Consider the following 12,462-nt stretch of genomic DNA (forward strand, 5'->3'; position numbering starts at 1 on the left):
ATTAACTACCTTTTATTTGGCACTCTAACCGCCTCTAATAGAGTATGCTGACCTATGATGCACATACCATAACAATGATTAACCCACTTGGCTTGGGACGTTGGAGTGCGTTACTCTCAAGGTATCAGATTCGATTATCTCTAGTGTCAATTTCAATAGGTTAGTTTGGCTTCTTCAAAAAAAAAATTGTTTTTTTTGAGCAAAAAAAAAAAAAAAAAAAAAAAATTGTTTATCAACGATTATGTTTGCACATGATTTCTTCCTGTCTATAATTCAAGTGTCTTTATAGACATTAGACAAATTTCATGCCGAAAGACAATGGATTATAGTACCTGCAAAAACCTTATTTTGATGCTTGTAAGTGTTTTGTTAGGTACTGCACTGAATGCTACCATCAAAATCCTCAATTAATAGCGAACTTAGTCACGTACCGAACTTGATTTCTAGATCTGTTGCCATCTCCATATGTAAAGTCCAATGTTTTAAAAGCTATTTATCATTGAATTTTATTTCCATATTTTGATGCATTTATAAATGTTCCATTGGGGGCTTCATTGGATGCTCCTATCATAATGATCAATTAATGGTAGGTTTGGTCATTGATCGAAATCTGGATTTTAAATCTATTGCCATCTAAATGTGTAAAATCCCATGTTTTAAAAACGAGATGGATCATTAAATTAGTAAAGAGAACTAGTCTGGATTGAGTTAACTAGCAGAATAAACTCGGCATCAAAATTGAGTCAACTCATAAAATGGTTTTTTTGTAAACTTCTGTAGACTCCTATAGACTTGAATAGAATGGGAGATTGAGGACGGTTCAATCAGTCTTCAATTAATGGTTATTTTCTACCAGATACACCTGAAGTGATAAGGCTTTGTATAGTGCACTTAATGGAAGTGAACAATGTATGTTTTGAGTTTCAATTCCATAGCTCCCAACATAAATGAAGTCTCAAACAAGAAACCACAGACGACATAGGCCAGACCAGGGTCTAGGTCTCCTAATCTCAAACTCATGCCATTTCAAATCTCTAGTTCTATTGAAAAAAATAAAAATTGTTCAAAGGAACCAATTCGCTGAAGTTTTTCTTGGAATATGATGTCAATAATATAAATTGTAAATGATAGGAGTGAGCTTGAAAGAATAGACAAGGAGAGCCAAAGTGATCTTCTCTTTTGTGTAAGCCGGTATATTAGATTGCTTGGCAATTTATGGTTCAGAACAGTCATTTATTCTACAACATGCATTTTTCAGGCAGGCTATGCATTTTTCATGCATGTTTCAAGCTCGCGGAAGAAACATCTACAAACCCTAGAGACAGCAGCTAAAATACACTTCGCAGTATATTTTTGTATAAAAATACTTTGAACCTTCAGCGAACGTAGTTTTAACCAACCAGAGTTGTACATGCAGCCTATCGTCTGATGACATTCAATATTTCAACTTTGTAGATAGTTTCTATCGCTGCAAGCGATTCTTATTTAATTGTCCATTTTCCAATATTAATTATTACTTAATCCATATTAGTAATTAATTGTATTAATTTGATGAATATTTTTATATATCTCTATGTATAAAGATAAGATTTGGTCATATGAATAGTCATGGTTTCAGCATGAGGGGTGTCATACAGTATGCTTTATTTCAGGTCCATGAGCTGCAGAAAAATAGAAAACACTTGAGTTAAGTTAAATGATAAATAAACAAACAAACTTTGTAACCCTAAAAAAAATAAAGAAAAAACCATGAGCTTTTACCTTAAACATACCATGTAGGAAAGAAGCAAGACTTCCCTTAGGCTGCATGTAATAAAAAACAGGAAGCTTTAAGTCCCAAGTAATAGGCTCTAAGTGCCAAAAGATCAGGGTGTCTATTTCTCCCTAGAACACCAACTTCATATTCAAATTCTCTCTGATTCTTAGTGAATTTTTCCCTCAATCTTTTCACTGCAGCTTGGCTACCATTCTCTAATGTTCCTTTATACACTGCTGTTCCATATAGAGGTGTCAATAGAGCCCCAAATTTCAAAGTCCACTCAAAAAAGCCCCCACTAAGCCCACTAAATGAAATCCCCCTAATTCCCAAAATTATTTGGGGCCAAGCCCCACTATAAAATCTATTTATTTGTGGGTCTAAAAATGGCCCATATTAATTATTTCAAATTTTTTTTGGTAAATTTTTTTTACGGTAAAAAAAAAAATTCAGTAAAAAAAAGTTTTTTTTTACGGTAAAAAAAATGATTATAGAAATTTTGGGGCTTGGGGCCTTTTGATTTTTTTATTTGTGGGCTTGCATAAATGTGGGCCTTTTAATCTTGTGAATTTTCAAGCCCCCTTACTATGTGGGCTGGGGCCAAAACTTCAAGGCCTCATGATATTGACACCTCTAGTTCCATAGGTGCTCTTTCCCATTATTCAATGACAAATAAAGATTTTTAAGATTTGAAATATTTCCAATACTTTGAGGAATGTGATCACTAAATTTGTTATGACTATGAGAAATCTCTCTAAGTTCCCTTAGTTACCTAATTAAGCAAGGAATGCCTGTGAAGAAGTTATGATCAAAGATAAGATTTTGAAGCCTATGGTGTGTTTGGATTGAGGGTTTAGGAGGGGAAGGGAGGGGAGGGTTCACTTTTAATTTTTAAATTACCAACAACCAGCGGCGAAGCTAGCAAAAATTCTACACGGGGGCCAAATATAAAAAAAAAAATTATTTTTAAAATCAGCGTATGAAATTTAAGGATAGAATATATTTTTAGTACTAAATTATAATTTTATAGGTTTAGTCCATACAAAAAATTTATTCAGTTTTTGTCTCATCTTTTTATAATATTACAAAAAAAAAGTGTTTTAGTCTTGCATTAAGACTAAAATTAAACAAAATGTTAGGAACTTAACTTAAAAATTGTGAGTGTTGTAGATACTCAAAACAAATTTAATCCGAAACTTAACCAATTCGTAAAAAAATCACAATAATTCTTATTTATATGAAATGTACATTCAAGCAACAACAAATGAAATAAAAATCGACAACAAATATTTAAAAAAGTTGGACAAAAAGTGTTTTAAGAAGTCAATTTTATCCGTAATTGATTGTTTAATAAAAGATTATTAATGTCTTTTCAATGTAAACAATAGATTATTTGTAAGAACTTATTATCTATTTCATTTGTTTCTCACTATTGTTGTTGAAATTTTCTCTCTATAGTTGTTATTGAGACTAAAACTAACAAACCAATACAAATAAATCTATCAATGATGTCTTGACAAAAAAAAAAATCTATCAATGATGTAGTAATTTTTTCACTTTCTTATTTATGTTAGTTTTCGACAAGCAAACTTATTTGGGGTAGCTCAATATTTATTATTTAGGGTAGCTAAATATAAATATATATCAACCAATTCAAGAATATTTTTTCTTTTGGGGTAGCAAGGGCCCACCCTATCTTCTTGAAGGGAACCGCCCCTGCCGACAATGGAATTTTTTTTTGAAATAAATTAAGTGTTTTTGAAGTATTATGTAATCATTTATCATGTTGTTAATTCAATTTTCTAAAAATCATTTTATGATGTCTGTAATTTAAAAAAGAAAAGTAAGCCCTCCCCTCCCTTCCCCTCCTAAACCCTCAATCCAAACACACCCTAAGGAATCCATTTTTGAAGCTACCACCCCATGAGTTAGAAATATAACCTGAGAGATTATTTTGTTGAAGAGATATGAAAGCGAAAGACTAGTTGGTGAGCTCAACATAAGCCAATAAAGCTTAGTGGAATTTCCAAGGCTCTAAGGGATTGTGCTATATTCTTGTGTTTTTCATATAATTCATTCATTCCAAATTATAAGTTATTTAAGTCATTTCAAATGTATTAAGAAATGTAATTAATTTTATATGAGAAAATATATTATTTGTTTTACAAAATTCTCCTTCATAAATGCTATGAGAAAGATAAATTAAATAATTGAAATAAGAGAAAGTAATAAATAATTAAGAGTGTAATAGAATATAAGTTGTAAAACAATTTATAATTTAATTCACCAAAAAAAAAATTATAATTTGAGACGATTTTTTTTTCTTTCAAAAATGGTTTGTTCTGGTTACGTTTTGGAACAGAACAAGATAACTGGTTAAGCTTTGCAAGGTACAATTTGTTCAGTTTGGACAGAAAGGGATATGGTATCTGAACACTGTTTTTTCAATCCCGTCCTAGGCTGTTGGTTTGGTTCTATAATTAATCCGAATGTGCTTCGATATCTTGGACACGTTCATTTTGGATTGTTAGCTAGAAAGAGTGTGGCCTAGGCGCCCGTTGAGACTTACTGCTGTCGAGATTCGTCACGGTGAGTGGTGGACTGATGGAGATGCATCCATGTTGGCGGGCATATTCAATGTCCAGTTTCAAAGCTTGGGATCGGTTTTAACGATGATATTTCGTGCTTGGTTTGGACTCGAAAGGGTCGGTAAAGCTGCTGCTTTTGTTGCAGGGGCTCTTGGTTCTTGAATCTATCTGTGTTGACAGTCGATTCATACACCATTCTTAGTTTATCCCAGCCATCTTGATGATTGATATGGGACTGTTCAGACTCGAAAGAGTCGTCAATGCTTGCTGACGTTATTTCAGGGAGTTGATGGTACGTGATCCGATTCGTGTTGACGATGGTTTCATTCGCCAACTTTAGACCCGTGCTTCATTGTTAGATTTTTTTAGGGGTTGGATCCAATTTGTGGATCTTTTTTAATTTTTCTTTTTATTTTATTGTTTTGATTTTGCCCGTTAGGGTTGTTAACTGGGTCAGGTTTTATGTCCCCCCAGTTTTTATGTAATTTGTCCTTTTTTTAATAATATATATGAGCAATTGACAACAAATAAGAGTATTGTTCCAACATAGTTGGAAACTATTCTTTTTGATGTCATTTTGCTCTTGGCCTATCAAAAAAAAAAGTTAGAAGTCCCACATAGTACAATTTTCTAAGCTTTTCGGTCTTTATATTTTTTTGGTTACAAAGCTAAATCAAAACAAAAAGGAGAAACAGAAAAAAAAAAAGAAAAAAAAAGGAACAGAAAGAGAAAATCAAGCTCTTAGGAAACAAGTTCTCATAGCATCATTCCTAAGCATGTCTAAGAGATCATGGGGAGGGGATAAATGATCCATGAAGCCAACATTAGACGAAGCTCCGAGCTTGGCCATGAAATCGGCACAATGATTTCCTTCTCTAAGAGTGTGAAGGATAGAGAAATTATGGGCAGCTAGAATGTCCTTGATATCTTGAATTAACACCGCGTAGGCATGAAACTTGGAGGCGTCTCCTGTGATGAGATTAATTGAGAGCTGAGAGTCCGAGAAACAAATTAATTCATCTATACCCATGTCCACTGCTACACTAAGACCCTTGTGAATGGCTGTGAGTTCATAAAAAAGAATGCACGTCGAGTCCTGAAAGAAACCGGAGTAACCTGACAGAAACAGTCCAGCACTATTGCGGATTAGACCTCCATAACCGGCTCGAACTGGTGTTCCGAGGCAGCTGCCATCTGCGTTGAGGATGTGGCAGCTGTGGTTGCTGCTGTTCCATCTAATCCAGCGCTCCGTAATCTCAGAATTGGCAATCGGTTGGAAGCTTTTGTGAATTGTTTCGGCTGAGTGTTGTATGTTGATGCTCAGCCGCGTGAGGGACCAGAAATCAGAGTTGAAGCACATATGATTGCGGTGCAGCCAACTCCACCAGAGGCAAGCAAAGAAAATGGACGAACGAGGGCCTTTGGAATTGTCTTTTAACCACTCTTGCGGACTGCTGGTCAAGTAGAAGTTAGAGTCCGAGAAGCCAAATTTCTGCCAGATGGTCTTAGAAAACTTACAGTCCCGAACACAATGCATGAAAGATTCATCCACTTCTCCACATCTCTCACAAGTTGCAGACGGTGCGATGTTTCTATGGTGAAGCAACGATAGAGTTGGAACCGCTTCATGAATTGCAAGCCAAATAAAGAATTTGTATTTCTCCGGTACCTGTAACTTCCAAATCCAAGACCAAGAATGGCTCGGATTAATAATGATAGCTGGATCAGTAGAGGATAGTAGCCAAGAATAGCCACTTTTGGTTGAGTAAACACCGGTTTTGTTATGATTCCAAATAAAAGCATCATCAATCGTTGGGTTGAAATTTGCATGAAAATTATTAACGGTATCAGCTACTGTTTGAGGGAGGGTAGTGTAGGGATTGGGTGTGTTGGCCATTGAAGGTTATCACATCTTTGACCGTTAGGCGGATATCATGAATATCTATGATGGGAACCAAAGAACCAAGAAGTCCATGATTGCACCAATTGCTGAACCAAAAGGAGGAGGAGGATATCATGAAAATTATTTTCGGTCTTTATATAATAATGTGTAATTATAAATTTATCAATATGAGGAAAATAAAAGAGGAGTTGTATACGGTAGTTGTTGAATGACATTAAGTTATTAAATGATTTGATTTGATCTCAATCATCAATTATTGTATAAAGCTCCTTTTCTTTTATTTTTTTTAAATTTCTTCTTTTTAACTTTATATTACAAGCTCACGCAACTATCCTATTTGGACTTAACTTTTAAATGATTTCAGTAACGACCCCTAAGCTGGCACTCTAACCGCCACTAATAGAATATGCTGACCTATGATGCACACACCATAAGAATTCTATGGTTGAGTGACTTTAGCTACTATAAACCATTTAATTGTGTTTAACAATGAATAATGGTTTATGTTTGCACATAATTTCTTCCCCTCTATAATTCAAGTGTCTTGATACATGTTTCATGCTGAAAGACAAAATGAATTATGGTACTATCAAAACCATAATTTAATCAAAATGAGCAATTAATGGTAGGTTTGGTCATGAATTTTTCCATTAAATTTGATTTGTAATGCCAGGCCAGGCCAGGGTCTGGATCTCTTAATTTTGTCTTTTGTTAAAACTCGGGCAATTTCAAATCTATAGTTCTATTAAAAAAAATGTTTTAAGGAACCAATTCTCTGAAGTTTTTCTTTGAATATTAGGTCAATAATATCAACTGTGATGTTGAAACTTTGCAGGAAAATAATAGGAGTGAGCTTGAAAGAATAGACAAGGAGATGCAAGTTACCTCCAAAACATGTTGTGAGGGTTTGTTCTTTGTTGTCAATTAGGTAACCCTTAACTATGTTCTCTTTTCTTTAGGCTGTTGTATTAGAACAATAAATCATTCTAAATCATGTGTTTTATTCGCAGGCTATGCACAGAAGATGGCTTCTGTATGGGAGAAGCTTGTGTAAGAAACATCTACATACTCAAGAGACAACGGCTAAAACATACTTGACTGTAAATTTTAGTTTTGAACCTTTTTATGCTACTTTCTAGATTTTTATTTCATTATTAGGTTTAAGCTTATGCAGTGTTAAAGTACTTTGAAAATTCGGCGGAACATAGTTTTTACTAACCAGAGTTGTACATGTAGCATACACTACTGTCGTTCAATATTTCAACCTATGCATATAGACCGACTTTGCACGTATAATGCGATTTCCATGAGTTATCCTCATGGAAACAAATAAAAATCTTATTTTTTGAATGGGGGACAAATAAAATTCTTATTAGCTTGTTAAAATTACTTAAAACAAAACTTTCAAAGTTGATTTTCTAGCGAGGCCATAAATCTATCTTCCTCCTAATCGCCTCCAAGAAGTTCCTGCGTAATGTATTACCACTGCTTCCTCCAAAAAGTTGATTTTGTTTGTTTATTGATGAGTTATAGCCTCCTAATTTTGTTTTGAAATATACTTGACTGTAAATTTTGTTTTGAACCTTTGTATGCTACTTTCTAGATTTTTATTTCATTATTAGGTTTATGCTTATGTAGTGTAAAAGTACTTTGAAAATTCGGCGGAACATAGTTTAGGCTAAAATGCACTTTTCCCCTCTAAGTTTAAAAAAGTTGCAATTTTGACCTCCCAAGTATGAAAACTACAATTTTAACCCCCCAAGAATTAGCCCCTTTGCAATAGTAGTCATTTAGGTCAATTTTGACTAGGTCAACGTCTATATGGTAGGCCACCTATGTAATTATTAAATTAAAAAAATTAAAAATGCCACATAATCATTTATAAATTAAAAAAATTTAAAAAATCAGAAAAAATTAAAAACTAAAAATTTTAAAAAAAAATTAAAAAAAGGAAAAAGGAAGAGGCGGCATTTCCTCCCTGGTTTTGTTGATCATCATCCACACATCATCAAATTTTACGCTAAGTTTGCAGCAACCCAATTCTATGGCAGCCACACCCTTTTCCATTTGCAGCACTGCAACAATCACTAGTACAACAACAACAAGCTTTATGAAAAAACCCCCAAAAAATCATCTTCAACCATAACCCAAACAAAATTCATACCAACAGATCTTAAAATCCAACCCAACCCCAAAAGAATCCCCAAATTCCTGTTGAGCCATCTGCTTATGCAGTTAGAATGAAAAGCGTGGAAACATGGGAGAGAACGAGGCATGTCGTTGCGAAAATTGTTCGAAACAGATTGCACGGTCTCCGTCGACGTTGCCGGTGATTCAACGGTAGAAAAGCTGCCGCGAGAAATTGAGGAGAAACGGAAGAGAGGGAGTCGGTCTATAATTATCGATGCTTCGGTAAAAGTCGTCGGTGGTGGCGTTGGGTTGGAACGGCGGTGCCCCTTTGCAATTCAACACGTGATTTCCAGTAATTAACTTCTTCAACATGATGATAAATTGGATACGATGCAAGAACACTACAATGTACGGTTGGAAGCAATTTCAACTTTCTTTCCTTTTCTTCCATCAAAATTAGATTTTTCTTTGACCCTTTTGCTTACTTTATCCAAAACAATTCACTTTTTCACCAATTTCATCTTCTAAGTCAATTTCTTGCCCTTTGGGTTGTGTAACGACAGTGGAAGCGGTGATGGTGCAAATGGGTTGAGCTATATTGAACATATTGAACATCATGTTTCAAATGGGTTGTGTTTTTCAAAATTTTATGTTTTTATGGAACTGGATGCTTTGTGGTTTACAAAATTCTTTGATTGTTTTTTTGGCTTAAGTAGGAAAAAAGAAGAAGAAAACCATGTACTGTTGTTGTTGGATCATGGAAAGAAGAAGAAGAATAATCACGTTTTGTCTTTTCTTTTTTCTTTTCCTTTTCTATTTTTTTTAAATTTTTTTTTCCTGATTTTTTTAATTTATAAATGATTATGTGGCATTTTTAATTTTTTTAATTTAATAATTACACAGGTGTTCTGCCATATAGGCGCTGACTTAGTCAAAATTGACCTAAAGGACTACTATTGCAAAGGGGCTAATTCTTGGGGGGCCAAAATTGTAGTTTTCATACTTGGGGGGCCAAAATTGCAACTTTTTCAAACTTAAGGGAGGAAAAATGCACTTTAGCATAGTTTTTACTAACCAGAGTTGTACATGTAGCATACATTACTGTCGTTCAATATTTCAACCTATGCATATAGACCGACTTTGCACGTATAATGCGATTTCCATGAGTTATCCTCATGGAAACAAATAAAAATCTTATTTTTTGAATGGGGGACAAATAAAATTCTTATTAACTTGTTAAACTTACTTAAAACAAAACTTTCAAAGTTGATTTTATAGAGTGGCCATAAATCTATCTTCCTCTTAATCACCTCCAAGAAGTTCCTGCGTAATGTATTACCACTGCTTCCTCCAAAATGTCGCTTTTGTTTGTTTATTAATGATTAGTAGCCTCCTAATTGCTTCCTCAGAGAGTACGAGCTGCTGCCATCAGAAATCAGAAATGTAGCTACTGCAGCTGCCAAGGGAACTTGTTATTGAGAGAGTTGAATACACAAATGATAGAACTTTTAATCATTTATATAAATGTAGTATGAAAATTATGTAATAGCCTCTGAGCATAATAATCCCTAACTCTCTTTTTCTGTTGTTGATGAGTAATATTTTATGTATGTTGCAGGAGAAAGCACACAATGCTGTTATGACTAAGCTGATGGATGAAAGGATCACTGTTTTATTCAATTGATAGATAAAAGAAAACTCACTCCTAGAACAGCAAACTAAGAGGAAACAGAAAGAAGTTTTCTCACGCGGGAGAAGAAAAGTACCCAACTAGGGACTAGGGTCCAAAGAGAGAAATCACAATCAAAATTATTCACACCTTGTAACTAATTCCTATCGGTTTTATATCCCATCAGTTTGTTATTTGGAATCCTAATTCTTTCGCTGCGTCTCAATCCCTTAATTCTCGGATCGGTAACCGTATTATCTTCTTTTTGTGCGGACTCATTCCTTGCAAATGCTGCCCATCAACAATGCATTTTCCGACAGATCAAGTGCATTGTTAATGGTTCAAACACTCGTCAGAACTAGCTTCTTTACATTTACGGATTAAGAAGCTCGAAGTTGCTTCATCCAAAATATTTGGCGGAGACAAGTCTAGGTAGTAGAAAATGAAGAGTTGAAAGAAGCCGTTAGAGTAGCTGAGAGAGCTAAATTATGTTTAAGAGTGACTGAGAGCACTAAAATATGTGCAGATAGAGAGTATGAACGAATCAAGGGAACATATAGATATAATCTTTGTTTATCTGATTCTCTCCTTTAGCATTTGTATTTTCTTAGCATATGTAACTCAGACTCAGACTCCGACATGTAGCTCAGACTCCGACATGTACAAACCAAAATGTTAAATATTTTTTACGAACGGTTACGACAAAAGTATATGTTGATTTAATGGTTTATGACTTGGTCTTCTTAGTTGTGACTTGTGAGACACTTTCAATTTTATGTTCCAAAACCCCATAATGCACTTCAGATATAATCTGAACCCAAATTGGGGTAGAATGAGAAAATCAAAAACAAACATAAAAGATGAAAAAGAAATTCTCATTATATGAAAACAATCCCTCCACCATATGTGGGACTTCAATTTTGTAGGCAAAAAAAAAAGTAAACAAAAATTTGAATAACTAATTAAAATTACTTAAGACAAAATTCAAATGGATTTCTTGGAAGGTATTTTAGTTTGATAAACATAAAATACCACCCAGAAACACATGTAAGTTTTATCTTATAAGTAAATGCATAAACTTTGGTACACCACTAGTTCAGTGACTAACCAAATTTCTACACAAGATATTTATAGCAGAATTGCCTTTGCACAAATTGCTTAAACTTCCGATGTGGGATTTAAAATATCACAATGGTTTTTTTTATTTTTACAGACCTGATAGGTGACCATCCTTTATTTTGTGATAAATTTCTCATACACAGTAATCTCCTTTGAAAGTTGATTTTCTGCCGAGGCCACAAATACGTCTTCCTCTTCAACGACTCCAAGAACTTCCTGGTAATGTATTACCACTGCTTCCAACCATTAGAAACCTTGAATGATGAGACTATTACAACAATTTGAAACCTTGTATGATGTGTAATCAAGTATTAGTTGACAGCAATTCCAACCATGATATAGTAGTTCGCTGATTGAAACATACTTTCATGTACTAATGTCATTGAGTTTTTTGTTTAACTTATTCTCCTTATTGTTTGGGAATGGTATTGTTAATTTCCTTCTTTGATTGATACGGATGATTTTGTTAAATTCCTTTTAACCAGATATATAAATGTAGGATGAAAATTATGTAGTAGCCTCCAAGTATAATCCCTAAAACTCTTTTCCTGTTGTTGATGAGTAATATTTTATGTATGTTGCAGGAGAAAGTACATGAATATCTTGGGATACTGCTAGCCATCAAAAATTCATTATCTGACCGATCAAGTGCATTGTTGATGGTTTAAACACTCTTATAAGAACTAGCTTCTTCACATTGACTGATTGAGAAGCTCGAAGTTGCTTCATTCAGAATATATGGGGGAGACAAGTCTAAGTTCGGAAAATTGAAGTGTTGAAAGAAGCCGTTAGAGTAACTAAGAGCTCTAAATATTATTGTCAACATAACACCTTGGTACTAAAAAAAATTAGTAGAACCTTGTTAATTAGTTTGACTAGTAATGATTATGTTTTCTCATGATTTTCGTCTTGTCTATAATAAAAGTGTCTTTATAGATAAATTCCATGGTGAAAGACAAAAAGAACTACTTCAATGTCAAAATCAGATTTTGATGCATTTGTAAATATTTTGACGAGTGTTGCATTGAATGCTTCCATGAAAATCATCAATTAGTAGATGTTTTGATCACATATCCAGACTTTATTTCTAAATGTGTTGCAATCTCTATATATAAAATTCAGTGCTATACAAACCAGATTGATCATTGAATTATAGTATTGCCATATTTTGATGCATTTATAAATGTTTCATTGAGAGGGCATCATGGGATGCTTTGATCAAGTTCATCAACATTAATGGTAAATGTGGTCACTGACCGAAATTTGAATTCTAAATCTTTTGTCATCTCAATATGTA

At 33.9% G+C, this 12,462-nt stretch overlaps 2 long non-coding RNA genes across 2 annotated transcripts; both read left to right on the forward strand.

The window, feature by feature from the left end:
* Positions 1-6,762: 6,762 nt before the first annotated feature.
* Positions 6,763-7,672, forward strand: LOC146924233 (uncharacterized). Its single transcript, XR_015010963.1, has 3 exons — positions 6,763-6,872; positions 7,083-7,175; positions 7,258-7,672. It is a non-coding gene; the product is annotated as an uncharacterized LOC146924233 (long non-coding RNA).
* A 575-nt stretch (positions 7,673-8,247) lies between these two features.
* Positions 8,248-10,792, forward strand: LOC146924234 (uncharacterized). Its single transcript, XR_015010964.1, has 2 exons — positions 8,248-8,785; positions 9,996-10,792. It is a non-coding gene; the product is annotated as an uncharacterized LOC146924234 (long non-coding RNA).
* Positions 10,793-12,462: the final 1,670 nt, after the last annotated feature.

This window comes from Medicago sativa, chromosome 5 (genome assembly GCF_051527215.1).
Source record: "Medicago sativa cultivar Bolivia chromosome 5, Bolivia_mono, whole genome shotgun sequence".
Classification (NCBI taxonomy): Eukaryota; Viridiplantae; Streptophyta; class Magnoliopsida; order Fabales; family Fabaceae; genus Medicago; species Medicago sativa.